This window comes from Rhinoraja longicauda, chromosome 29 (genome assembly GCF_053455715.1).
Source record: "Rhinoraja longicauda isolate Sanriku21f chromosome 29, sRhiLon1.1, whole genome shotgun sequence".
Lineage (NCBI taxonomy): Eukaryota > Metazoa > Chordata > Chondrichthyes > Rajiformes > Arhynchobatidae > Rhinoraja > Rhinoraja longicauda.
Window position 1 is genome coordinate 7,631,191 of NC_135981.1, and position 14,764 is coordinate 7,645,954.

The 14,764-nt window shown below is 42.4% G+C and overlaps 1 protein-coding gene across 2 annotated transcripts in view; it reads right to left on the minus strand.

Annotated features, from left to right (window-relative positions):
- Nucleotides 1–13,195, minus strand: part of raraa (retinoic acid receptor, alpha a) — a 524,616-nt gene extending 511,421 nt beyond the window's left edge. For both annotated transcript variants that reach the window (XM_078424857.1, XM_078424854.1), the window contains exon 1: nt 13,106–13,195. The gene's annotated coding sequence lies outside the window, so the exon portion shown is untranslated. The remainder of the gene's footprint in view (nt 1–13,105) is intronic.
- Between the last annotated feature and the right edge of the window lie 1,569 nt (nt 13,196–14,764).

The window sequence follows — 14,764 nt, forward strand, 5'->3', positions numbered from 1 at the left end:
CAAGTTAATTTCAACTTGACATTTCAAATAAGCATTGAGATAAAAGTTCAACAACCTGAAGCAGGTTACATTTGCTACAACTGATCCTTAAGAATTGTGTGAGGGAGAGTGAGCGAAAAGAGGAATCATTTAGGTGTGTAGGGAGGAACTGCGGATGCTGGTTTATACCGAAGACAGACACAAAAAGCTGGAGCAACTCAGTGGGTCAGGCAGCATCTCTGAAGAAAAGGAATGGGTGACGTTTTGGGTCGAGACCCTTCTTCAAACTGAGAGTCAGGGGAAAGGGAAACAGGCGTTTTGTCCTTCATTCCAGATTTTTGTTGAAAAGTAGGCATTCGAGGACTTCAAGAGGCTTTAAGATAAAACATCTTGCTGACACACATTCTGTAGGTTCATGCATGATGATAGGTTACTTAGCAAGAAACTGGGGAATACTGACAACGTCCATAAATACATCGTCAAGGTTGAATCTGATGCATTAAAAGCATTGGAGACAACATTTGTGCAAATGTCAAAATTGTATATTGAAAGGAAATGCTTAAATTTAAACCATTATTGACTAGCGTACCACAATTCTGTTCTCTCTATAGTAACATTTAAATTTGTACTAACTATTGGACATAATTGATTTCACCGGGAATTAATAATGACCCTTGGTGTTCTTGGCCTTTCTTCATTCTTGACGCCACAACTCAGAGACACAAGGAAAACAGTACCCCCTTCATACAATATCCAAAAGTGAAATCAGATAGTTCTTTAAAATATGCATAATATGGTGTATTTCACAATTAGAAGATATCGTTAAGTAGTGAACATCCCAAGTGTGGTCACCGTTGCATAGGAACTATAGCTACTAATTTGCAGACAGGGTTTTGCCGCATACAGCAATGAAAGATAATCTATGTTAATACTCCTGATTGAGGGATAAATGCATGTATTTGTCTGTGGAGGATTCCAGCTCAAAAACTATCCATCCACCACATCAGGCACCTCCTGCTCCATGAGTGTTCGTGTCTGCTGATCTCATATTGGCCGAATCAGTACCTCAGAATTGGAGTGTAAGTAAGTCATCCTCGATCTCTAGGGACTCTTAAGAGAAGAAAGCGGGATAAATAGTGTCCTGTTCCTCAAAATTGGGTAATTCTTTTTTTTTGCACATTCACAGAGACAAAGGGCAGGCATGCACAAGAAAGAAACTGGGGTATGTATGCCAGGGAGACAGATGTGGGACAGCACATGGTCACTAAATGGACACACATAGTATATGTGCCATGTGCAGAGGGGTCTGCACTTACAAGTGAGAAAAACAGCATGCATGAGAGACACGCAGAAAGAGGCTACACTGACACTACTCCCTCTGCTCAAAATACACCTTTAGTTCATTATTATCTATTCCTTCAATATGCTTTTCCAACAAATGTAATTGACAAATGACATAGAAGCAAATACCTGACAGCTGGTTTTATTAGTTGCATTTCTCAGACTGATACTTAAATTCCGCAGTCTTTGTGCAAAGATCTCTGTGAAAAGAACGCTGTAAAAGGACCCTGTACAAGACTAGAAAGGGAATAAAAAGATACATTGGAGCGTTACACGCCAATGATTTTACAAGGCAATAATCTCAAACTGTTCCTGTGGTTTATAACCATCATCTAAGCCCCCAGCTGATCTCTGCAGCTGTTTTCTTTTATATTCTGGTATTGCTCATGGTGAGTGAGACAAAAGCGTGGCATCATCAAAGTGTGAAGGGAAAGTATGTCAGGAAGCAAGTGTGACACTTATAAAAAGTACCTGTCAGAGACAAGAATATTTTTTTTATCAGCTCAGTTCCCATGGCATTGCACACAACACCAGATTGTAATGTTTTTCAACAAAAGAAGTGAAATCAAGAAAGTATGGAGTATTATAAAAAGTGCAGCCCCTTCAGGGAAACAAAAAACATTTATCCGAAGTCTAATATCTGTGAATGTGGAAAAAAAGTCAATTTACCATTTAATCCATCCTAACCGGTTACTGTGTGTGGCCAAGCTATCCCAAACCTCTCATCGCTAACCACTGTCCTCCAAAGCAGCAGCCCATCCCTCATCTTCTCCCTCATTTAACCAGCTGTTGAGCTACTGTAAAGAACACAAGAGAGCAACTTCTTCTTGTGTATGGCGTGCACAGCCTAAAGTTGTAGGTCAAGGGTGGACATCCAGGCCAGAGCAGCATCAGTTGCTGGGTGGATGGCCTTGATGCCACCAGGGAAAAGCCTCAGTGAGCAGTCATTCGCGATGAGTGGGATGGTCTGGTCTGGATATCTGCAGTCGCAAGCAGGGTTGTCTGTCATCCCCACTTGTGCAGGTGATGGGATGTTCTTGCATGGAGGGTGCAGATCCTGTTCGGAGTTAACCATTGCACGCAATGGAGGTCAAATCCCGGTGGTTTCACTGTGGGGTCTGTGATGACCTCTCCATTGTTGGTATTGGTGTTGGCATCTTTCCAGGCTCTGCACTACTCAGTCTTGGGGTCAAAGTCTTCCAGGGATTTGGCTGAAGACCAGAAGAGTTTGCAGATTGCTCAAGTCAGCATGGATGGGAAGCTCAGGGTTAGCCTCGATGGTGCACCAATCTTTCAAAATCCTCTCCCTTCTGCGTATGCTGGGATGGGCGATGTGAGAGAGGACAGGGAGCCACGACAAAGGTGTTGAGAGCAACAAAGAAGTCTCAAGGAAGTATCAGAAAAAACTTTAAAATCAGGTGTCAAAAGAGATCAAGAGATTCATATAAGAAGTCCAGATACGACCGTGATAGATCCATCAAAAAGACCAAAAGGGACTCTCACTCTAAACTGGAGACGGACGCTCGGTTGCTGTGGCAGGGCTTGCATGCCATCACTCCATACAGGATGAAATCCAGTGGCAGCTCAAACGACAGCGAAGCATCACGCCCAACGTGTTTTATGCATGCTTCAATAGGGAGAATGTTGATGTACATGTGACAATAAAACAAATAAACAAAATAAACTCAATTTACTCAAGACTTGATATTTCAGAAAATACTAATTTCCATTGAAACCAAAGATTTTACACCAAAGAAAATCTATGATATAGATTGATATATAAACAATGATCTCTCAGAGAAATGGTTACAATATATTTATTTCCCAAATATGAAAACAAAAACAGGTTCTTCTCAGATTCTCTGCATCAACTTCCTGCAGAGAAATACCTTTCAATTATGAATGCGATTCACTTTAGCAAGCAAGGAGAATCAATCTAGAATTTATGAAAAAAAGCTCTCTCCTCTTTAAGTAGTCTCACATGCATATTATTACACACCTGGGAACCTATTGAAATGATGGTTTACCACCATCTGAGCAACCAATACATCAAAGCAAATCTTGAAATCTTTATTTAATTCACAGTAAAAATCCATCAACAGATGGAAAATAGCACAAATGTCCCGGAAAATGTCCCAGGAAAATCCGCTTCAAAAGTTCCATCATCACAAGATTACCATCATTAAATTCACAAAACCAGCAATACCAAAGAAACTTGAGGAGAATTTGTGTAAAAGTAGCATAACTTAAAAAGGGGAGTGAAAGACAAAGTGAGCATTTCAGGTATTTCAATTTTGTCCTGAAAAGAATATAAAAATTGACAACAAACAATTTAAAAAACACCACCGCTGAATCAAAGATAGACACAAATGCTGGCGTATCTCAACAGGTCAGGCAGCATTTCTGGAGAAAAAGAATAGGTGGCATTTTGGGTCGGAACCCTTTTTCAAACTGAAGATGGAGATGCTGCCTGGACGTGCTGAGTAACTCCAGCATTTCGTGTCTATCTTCAGTATAAACCAGCAACTGCAGTTGCCTCCTACACATCCACTGAATCATACTTGCTGAATCAGGGAGTACTTGGATGAGATATTCTCCAGAGAGTTTTTTGGCATTGAGTGTAATTTTATGCCATGTGTTAGATGTAATGCCATAATGTTCCCCAGTTTAAATGTGCTTTCCTTAAAGAGACAAGTTGAATTCATTTAGCACTACAGCGATACTGAATAAAATGGCACTTAAGTCAATAGGCTTGACAAGATATATATAGATCTTTCTATTCATCACCTTAAAGGTCACTCAGCATCGACAATGGTAAAAGTGAATGTCGCTTGTCCCTCCACAGATGCTGCCTGACCTGTTGAATTCCTTTAGCACACTAGATTCCAGCTTCTTGTGTCTCCAAAACTGAATACTTCCTCAGCTCAAAAATGATACAGCTCTTCCAGCAAAAAAAGTAGCAAATTCTGTATCTCAATTATTACAGCAATATTTGCAGCCAACAAGTGCACTTTACTGAAATCCTATTTGAACACCAAACGTAATATTATGCCCAAAATAAATAAATATTTTATAAAATCAACATTAACACAAATAACACGGTCGACTGAATGATTCAGTGCCCTTTTATTCCTCTCGGAGACTGGGTCAGACCAATAATATTAATGTTTTCTCCCTAAATTTCAGGCTCATTGGGTCACATAAATTCAGTTCTTAGGAAATGAAAGTCTGTGGTGTAAAACTGCCAAGTGCCTTATTAACTGGTAGTTTTTCAGTTCATAGGACAAGCTTGTACAATGAAAAATGTGATTTAACTTTTGAATCTATTATTGAAAATAAACACACATGAATACCACAAATCTACCAAAGAAAATCAATAAAGCTAAAGACATTTAAAGTTTAAAAGATTGCTTTTTGATAAAGACTATTCTGTGGTTCCAAAACATGTTCATGACAGGGTGGTGAATCTGTGGAATTCATTGCTGCAGACGTCGGTGGAGGCCGACTCATTGGGTGTTTTTAAAGCAGAGATTGACAAACTTTGATCAGTAAAGGTGTCAAAGGTTATGGGGAAAAGGCAGGAGAATGGGGTTTTAGAGGGATAGATAGATTAGATATGATTGAATAACTCGATGGGCCAAATGGCATAATTCTACTCCTACAACTTATGAACTTTATCAGGAAGACCGAAGGAACACTGATTGAGCTAATTCAAAGAAACATAGCTAGCCACAAAAAAAGATCTTGCATTGTGCACCGGAGGAAAGTAACCAGCTTCGGATCCCTCTTTCTTAATTTAATTTCTTCTTCAAAGTATTTCTCTGAAATGCCAGCCCTCACTCTAAGATTAAGCCATCAAGAGGAGGGACCTCTAAATCAGTGCAAGGGTGCTGTTGTCGTACTTGATGCTGGCAAAGGCAAGGGATAAGTGAAGAAGTACGTACTGATTTTGCATTAATGCTGCACCGAGACACCAGTTTCAGAAGCTAAAGAACCTTAACTGTAGATTTTGAAGTTAGAGTTTTCTGCTGACCAATGTAAAATCCAGGAATTCTTTCACCACAGCCAAACTATCATGAACTATCGGAGTAGTATGGGATGGAGTTCAGACAGAACTGTCGACAGAGCACCCTCAACGAATGCATTTCTCCAGTCTTTGTTTTCAACTTTATATGAAAACATACCTCCTGCTGTAACTGAGCACGTTTTTAAACATCCCTTCACCTCCTCAGGTTAAAAACTAAATCTGAAATTCTCTGCCCTCTGATCTGTAGCTAGGCGGTGAGTGATACTAGGCACAGCTGAAACAGACCAGAAACGTCTTGGGTTCAGTTTCTGTTACTGGAACGGGTGAAACAATTGATCTTAGTATTTCCACAGTTAAATTGACAAGAGTCTGGGATTCTACTTCTGACCATGATCCAAATTCCCATTAGAAACACATGCTTCAGATGAATCGCCATGGGCTCAAGATTAGATGAAACTTTGCCACATAGTTTAATTTAGAGATATAGCAGGGAAAAAGGCCCTTTGGCCCACCAAGTCCATGCCGACCAGCTATCACCCCGTGCACTTGTATTATCCTACACACTACAGACCATTTACAATTTTACCGAAGTTAATTAACCTACAAACCTGTATGTCTTTGGAGTGTGGGAGGAAACTGGAGCACCCGGAGAAACCACACTCGGTCACGGGGAGAAAGCACAAACTCCGTACAGACAGCACCTGTAGTCAGGATCAAACACGGGTCTCTGGCGCTGTAAGGCAGCTACTCTACTGCTGCGCTACTGTGCCTCCTCCTCCCCACTTGAAGCACTCTCATTCTGAATTGAAGTGCACACATTAAGAGTAAAGAATCGAAATAAAGCGCCAAAATTTTACACGACTTTGCTAGATTACTAACTCATTATTTACATTCACAAAACAAATTATGTTACTTTTCATTGAGATATTTCTCCTCGGTGTGACCAGATTCCCGAGTCAGAAAGGGTTTGATTTCAATGAATAGATTTTTTAATGGTTTTCACGTCAAAATCTGTCAAAGATTATTTTGCAGCGATATTTGCAGACATCATCACCTTTCCAACACACCAACAGCTGAGCCACCAGACCGCATACACAACAATTTTTATGACCTCACAGCTAATGACTTTTTTTCAGAATTCTATTCACTGGTATAATATATTTAAATGTAGCTGCAAAATCACACAGCAAAATCCTTGAAACAGTGACATTGTCACTGTCGATTATCTACCTCATTGGTGACACTCAGACTGTCCTTGATCGGACTTTGCTGGCTTTACCTTGCATTAAACGTTATTCCCTTATCATTAAACGGGCTTGCCCCCCCCATATCAAAAATCTTCTAACCCACCACTCTATCTCCAGGTCCCTCAAGTCGGCCGACTTGGGGCTATTAACTATCCCGCGGTTTAGGCTTAAGCTCAGGGGTGACCGCGCTTTTGCGGTTGCAGCTCCTAAACTGTGGAACAGCATCCCTTTCCCCATCAGAACTGTCCCCTTCATCGACTACTTTAAGTCCAGGCTCAAAACCCATTTCTACTCCCTAGCGTTTGAGGCCCTCTGAGGGGACGCTGTGAAGTGTTTATGTATGTGCTGTTATGTTTGTGTGCCATTGTATGTTCGTTCTTAGTACCTGAACTGATGTACAGCACTTTGGCCAATGTGGGTTTTAAAAAAATGTGCTATACAAATAAAATTGACTTGACTTGACTATGCACTGTAAATGGCTCGATTGTAATCATGTATTGTCTTTCCGCTGACACGGAATAGCACGCAACAAAAGCTTTTTCCTGTACCTTGGTACACATGACAATAAACTAAATTGAAACTGAAACATTAGATTGTGCTTCTTATACACAATATCTCTCTCATAATTTCTATGCTAATGATGCCTATGTCCCATACTAAATTAACTTCAGAACTTTAAAGTTATTTTACAAATCTGAAGTTAAATGATTTTGCGAATGCCTAACATAAATTTCACATTAGCCTATATATATATATATATATATATATATATATTGTAGAAACAACGAACTGCAGATGCTGGTTAATAAAGTTTGCATGTTGTTCTACAGTGGCCAGCTGCACATCATAACCCATCCTGATCAAAATCTATTCTGTTCAGTCAAACGTGTAAGAAACAATGGATACACGCAGTAATCAAAGTAGTTGCTCAGCTTTGTTGCCAACAATGACATCTGAACTCCTTGATGAGATTACTGCCTTGTAATCACTCTCAATTAGACACTACATAATGCAGAGAATTAAAAATATTAACTTAGTGCTGTCATTAAACTATGGAAATTCCTGCCACAGTGTGACAATTTGATCATTACAATTTTGTAAACCTTTTCAGTGCTCGAGTGTTGCTTATCTGTATTGTGGAACTCCACAAGAGAGGTCAAAAACTGTAATGAACAAAACCTCTGCAAACACATTAACATTAGAGGAAGCCACAAATCCAGATGGTGGCACGATGGCGCAGCAGTAGAGTTGCTTCCTTACAGCGCCAGAGACCCTTGTTCGATCCTGACTACTGGTGCTGTCTATATGGAATATGTACGTTCTCCCCGTGACCGCGTGGGTTTTCTCCGGGTGCTTCGGTTTCCTCCCATACTACAAAGACGTGTGGGTTTGTAGGTTAATTGGTTTTTGTCAAGATTGTAAATTGTCCCTCGTGTGTAGTATAGTGCTAGTGTACGGGGTGATCGCTGTTCGGCGTGGACTGTTTGGGCCTGTTTCTGCTCAGTATCTCTAAACTAAACTAATCACAGTACAAAAGGATGCTGCCCATACCAAGGCATAGAAAATGACATGATTTTTTTTTACCTATTCTAGTCGATTAAAATCCAAAATGACCTCACGTTTGCCCAAACTGAAATCCTGCAGTTTTGCCTGGTCATTAGTTTATTTGAAATTTAATCCAACCTTCTTTACCTCAGAAAACATGGATACATGACTTTCTATTCGTGACCCTAGGCTTGCAGCTAAATTGCACAAAGTCAGGTTCCACAAAAAGCACAAAGTTACAAAGGGACAATGAATTCAAATGGGATTAGTTTGGTGAAAAACTTTAGCTTGGAACACAGAGAATCCTCAATTGCTACTCTTCAGGTTTCAAGAATCCTGTGACATCCGCCTAACAGGAACACAGTTTAAAGCCGCCTCCAAAAGACAAACGCAATAAGGCAAAATTCTCCCAGCGCTCCATTGAAATGCTCCCCTAGCCTGTAGCACTGCAAATGCTTCCAACCATAGATTAGATTAGATTTTAAAAAAAAATTTAATCGAACAGTAAATATGATTTTAAGGCTTTAATTTAGCAAAACGGAGGGTATACCTTTAAAAATATTTTTGAAAAAATCTTTCCAAAAGCAAAATACTGCAGGTGAGGGAAACCTGAAACAGAAAATACTGACAATGTTCAGCAGGTCAAGCACATGTGTGGAAAGAAAAGAAAGTTAATATTTCAGGTTAATGACCTTTCATACGATGTGAGAAAAGTTAGGGTATTGAGATATGGTACAAAAGAGTAAGGAGAGGAGAGAAAGTAAGAGATCAGTGATAGGATGTAAAGCACAGAAGAGCAAATGGGAGCTCTGGTGGAAATATAAGGCAAAAAGAATGTGGTAAAGGAATTGGTGAATGCTTTTTTAAAAGGTATAATGACTTCATGTTTAATAACTTCATGTTTAATGAAAAAATTGGAAGCAATTATAAAGCTGTAATTCAATCTCAGAGATTATTGTTATAAAGCAGATATATAAGCTACCTTTTAACATATTAATTCTAAGGAACTTTGCAGAGTGGTTTTTGTTCAATTTTTTTTACATAACTGTAAAACCTACAATGGGCAGGTAAGTACAGCTGCTATTCTGTGCACAATATACCACAGACAAATTAAATGATTGACTTCAAGTTTGAATTTTAACCAATTTACCAGAATCCTTTGACCTGTGGATACCCGAAACGTCACCCATTCCTTCTCTCCCGAGATGCTGCCTGACCTGCTGAGTTACTCCAGCATTTTGTGAATAAATCGATTTGTACCAGCATCTGCAGTTATTTTCTTGTAGATATAATATATAATTTCAGTTGAGTTTTAACTGAACTGACAGTTGTTTCTAGGTCCAATTCTCCACCAACTATAACAACAGTTATAACTGATGCACACACACATTCATTGAAGCTCAGATCACCACAATGTTATCTGCTGCAAAAAAAAAAAAGATTTTGAAAATAATTCTGTTGCTGAGAAATTCTATCACAGATGCAATTCATGCAGAGAAGAATAGATTATCTACAATTCATTACGAGGCACTAAACTGCAGGGCTCAGATGTTGTGAGAAAATGGAACAGTAATGGTTTCAATCATTTTAAGAACAATTTACGATCAATAAATTCATGGGTTAATCTTCGACACGTTCGCACCAGGGGCCTTTACCCCTCCAAACTTTTGTTAAGAGCTGTGCGGTCCTATATTTCACTCAGACTGGCATCCAACCTGCCAATCCAAACAATAATCAGCAACAGGCTATTCAACCATGAAGGGCATCACATACAAACTCCTTGAATTCTCTGGTTTTAGGTCACCTCTAATAAACTCCTCCCCCCACCCCCATATCCTGGATTCGCACCTATTTCTCCATTCTCCCTCCTCCTACATTCCTTCCTCTGGCTTCGCAATTTGTAACTTTCCAATCCTTCTGTTTTAATCACTGACCTTTGTTCCAATTATTTGCCTATTAAACCCCATTGCCTGTGTGCGCCTATTATCTGTCACTGAAGATGTACACGAAAGCTAGAGTAACTCAGGCAGCACCCCTGGAAAAAAGGAATAGGCAACATTTCTGGTTGAGACCCTTCCTTAGACCCTGTCCTGCCTCTCTTCTCTCCCAGCTTCCCCCCCCCCAAGCATTTCCAGCAGGGCTCAATAGACTGTGATCAGTACCACCTCTCCAACCCATCCCTCGGCCACTACCACTACCCTCATCCAGAGAATTCAATGCACTACCATGCTAGCTTCCAAGGATAAAGATGAACCTCCGAGCTTCCACATGGCTTTTCCACGCTCCATGTTCTGCATGACAAACTATTCAATGTTTTCTATGCTCAATAAACAGTGTTCACTCTGCTTAATAATCAGCAACATTCTTGGTGCTCATTGTTAGTCAATGACATTCATGTTAAATAACTGGGAACACAATTGGGTTTGACTCCAAGATCTACAAATCAAACACTTTGGCGAAGGTCGGGAGAATGGGTACATCCATGGATAAATCAAAGAATCATACAGCATGGAAACAAGCCCTTCGGCCCAAGTCTATTTTCTATGTCGATCAATTTACCTCATCTACACTGGTACCACCTGCCCGCATTTGGCCTATATCACTCTAAACCTTTTCTATCCATGTAGCTATCCAAATGTATTTTAAAAATGTTGTAATAGTACCTGCTTCAATTACCCTCTCTGGCAGCTCATTCCATATACCCACTACCCTCTGTGTGAAAAAGATCCCCCTCAAGTTCCTATTAAATGTTTTCCCCTCTCACCTTAAACCTGTCTGGTTCTTGATTTCCTTACTCTCCGTAAAACACTGTACATCTAGCTCATCTATTCCTCTCATGATCTTTACACCTCTCTAAGATTACCCCTCATCCTCCTGCGCTCAAAGGAATAAAGTCGTAGGCTGCCCAACCACTCCCTATAGCCCAGGACCTCGAGTCCTGGCAACATCCTTGTAAATCCTCTCTGCACTCTTTCCAACTTAACAAAATCTTTCCTATAGCAACCCTGGACTAAGTTTCCAACCTGGACAGCTAGAACTACATTTATGTAATGCCTTTCATTAGGTCAAAGTGTTTCAAGAGAAATCAACGTTGCAGCATTGTCTGCAGCATGCCTATACAATCAGCAATGTCGTCAGTCAATCCAAACCCAATCAGTTGATAAATGTATAACGGCAGCCCAAATAATGGCAACAACTTCTCTAGCCTTCTTCAAAATACAAACTTAGGTCCATGCCTGATCCATCATTGAACGAGGTTAAGGTGATCTCTAAATATCCATGATTTCTACAAGTTTATCAGTTTAGTTTATTGTCACGTTGCATACAACACCACAGAACATCTTTGAATTTATCCAAACAAAAAACAAGTGGGATTTCCGATGAAATCCAATACTTTTGATTATAGAAGCAAAATGTTGGAGTAACTCATCAGGTCAGGCAGCATCTCTGGAGAAAAGGAATAGCTGATCTATAGGGTCGAAACCAGATTATGCATTATTGATTATGCAGCCTTCTCCCTTTACCATATTGTTCAGCCAAAATCTCCACAGTAGTATTTCCTGATCTAGGAGGTGTGAATATCATCTATACCACCATTTAAGGATTCTGTAGGTAGACACAAAAAGCTGGAGTAACTGAGCGGGGCAGGCAGTATCTCTGGAGAGAAGGAATGGGTGACGTTTCGGGTCTCTGGAGAAAAGGAATAGCTGATCTATAGGGTCAAAATCAGATTATGCATTATTGATTATTATTGATTATGCAGCCTTCTGCCTTTACCATATTGTTGAGCCAAAATCGCCACAGTAGTATTTCTTGATCTAGGAGGTGTGAATATCATCAAGACCACCATTAAGGATTCTGTAGGTAGAATGCTGGAGTAACTGAGCGGGGCAGGCAGCATCTCTGGAGAGAAGGAATGGGTGCCGTTTCGGGGTCGAGACCCTTCTGCATCTTTAGGAGTAGGATAGACTAGGCTTATACTCGCTGGAATTTAGAAGACTGAGGAGGGATCTTATTGAAACATATAAAATTCTTAAGGGTTTGGAGAGGCTAGATGCGGGAAGATTGTTCCCGATGTTGGGGAAGTCCAGAACCTGGGTTCACATCTTAAGGATAAGGGGGAAGTCTTTTAGGACCGAGATGAGAAAACATTTCTTCACACAGAGAGTGTTGAATCTGTGGAATTCTCTGCCACAGAAGATAGTTGAGGCCAGTTCATTGGCTATATTTAAGAGGGAGTTAGATGTGGCCCTTGTGGCTAAAGGGATCAGGGGGTATGGAGAGAAGGCAGGTACAGGATACTGAGCTGGATGATCAGCCATGATCATATTGAATGGCGGTGCAGGCTCGAAGGGCCGAATGGCCTACTCCTGCACCTATTTTCTATGTTTCTATTAAAGATGCAAAACGAAAAGTAAACTTTCAAAACAAACCCATACCCACCAGTTTGCCACCAGGCAAACTGTCTTCTGCACACATGATAAGAGTGTGAACTGCATCAGTGCATCAATGGTTCAGCCTCAAAACTAGTTTAAGTGACTCTCACGCAGGAGGATCACAGTGTGTTTGGACTGCGTGTGTAAATATTTGCACATGCTGATGAACTGTCAGGTAAACTGTCTTCTGCACACATAATAAGAGTGTGAACTCCATGGATGGTTGACGCCAAGCATCTGGCTGGGCTGGGGGGGGGGGGGGGGGGGAGGGGTGGCGGTGACCCGGGAGCAGCGTTGCCGTTGCAGGGCCGGGCGGCCAAACTTCCCCCCCCCCCCTCCCTCCCTCTCAACCCTCTCCACACGGAGCTCCCCCTAGGCCCCGCCTGATGCTCCCCGGCAGCCCCGCCTCTCAATTTGCCTTTTCCCCGCCCGCTCTCTGGCCTGGCCTGAAGCCCGGCGGCTGCCGAGGTTGAGGAGAGGAGCGGTCATACGGCGCGGCTGGACGCGGGCCAGAGGCGCTGCTTACTTACTGTCGGGGAGGTGCGGGCGGGCGCGGGCGCGCGGGCGGGCGGGCGGGCGGCGGTTGAGATCGCGGCCGGGCGCGCGGGCGGGCTCCTCACACTCACACACACACACACTTCGCCACCGCCGGCGCCAACGGCTCGCTGCGGGCGCCGCTGGGTCCTAACGCCCGGCCGCCCAGGTTATCGCCAGCAACTGCCTCCTGACCCGCCTCAGTCAGGTGGTGATTCGCCGGGTGCTGGTGCTGGCGGCGCCGCCGTCGGGATTACCACAGGTTGCAGGGTTTCGGTGCCTGTCAGATTACCACAGGGTGCAGGGTTTAAGTACCCGTAACATTACCACAGATTGCAAGGTTCTGTGGCAGTCAGATTACCACAGGGTTGCAGGGGTCTGTACCCCTAACATTAACCCAGGTTGTAAGGTTCTGTACCCCTAATGTTACCCCAGGCTGCAGGGTTCAGTGCCTGTCATATTACCACAGGTTGCAGGGGTCTGTACCCCTAACATTACCACAGGTTGCAGGGGTCTGTACCCCTAATGTTACCCCAGGCTGCAGGGTTCAGTGCCTGTCAGATTACCACAGGCTGCAAGATTGTAGTGCCTATAAAATTACCCCAGGCAGCAGGGTTTTGTACCCCTAACATCACCACAGGGTTGCAGGGGTCTGTACCCCTAACGTTACCCCAGGCTGCAGGGTTCAGTGCCTGTCAGATTACCACAGGCTGCAGGGTTTAAGTACCCATAATATTACCAAAAGGTTGCAGGGTTTTGTACCCTTAACATTATCACAGGGATTCAGTGCCTATAAGATTACCACAGGGATGCAGGGTTCTGGACCCCTAACATTACCACAGGTTGCAGGGTTTAGTACCCCTAACATTACCACAGGGGTTCAGTGCCCATAAGATTACCACAGGGATGCAGGGTTTTAGTGGAGGATTATCACAGGACTGCCACAGAAGGCTGTGGGGGCCAAGTCAATGGATATTTTTAAGGTGGAGATAGATTCTCAATTAGTACGGGTGTCAGGGGCTATGGGGAGAAGGCAGGAGGATGGGGTTGAGAAGGAAAAATAGATCAGGCATGATTGAATGGCGGAGTAGACTTGATGGGCTGAATGGCCTAATTCTACTCCTATTACTTTTGAAAAGGCTGCTGGGTTTTCGTGCCCACTCTGTTACCGTCGCTGTCTTGTCCCGACACCTGCGATGTCAGCGGCTGCTGCTGTCCGAACGCCCACCTGGTTACTACCAGTTGCTGATCCCACACCTGCTGGGGATTAACGGCAACATTTGTGTCTACTCACCCATTCCCACGATTGCTACTGATTTATCGCGTCCCACTTCACTCTCTGGTGCATCCACACTTTTGGATTTTCATCCCTTTCCTTCCCACTGCATTTCCTTGTCTCTTGCTTCACCTCTCCTTCATTCATTGACTGGAGGGGTGTTCGTGGAAGCAGATACAATAGTGGCATTTAAGTCTTTTGGATAGGCACATGTTCGGCACCAACATTGTGGGTTGAAGGGCCCATTCCTCTGCTGTAATGTTTTGAGTTCTATGTTTTATGTTAGCATCATGTTCAGCACAAACATTGTGGGCCAAATGGCCCATTCCTATGCTGTACGATTCTATGCTGTATAATGTGCCTACCCAATTTCCTTTTG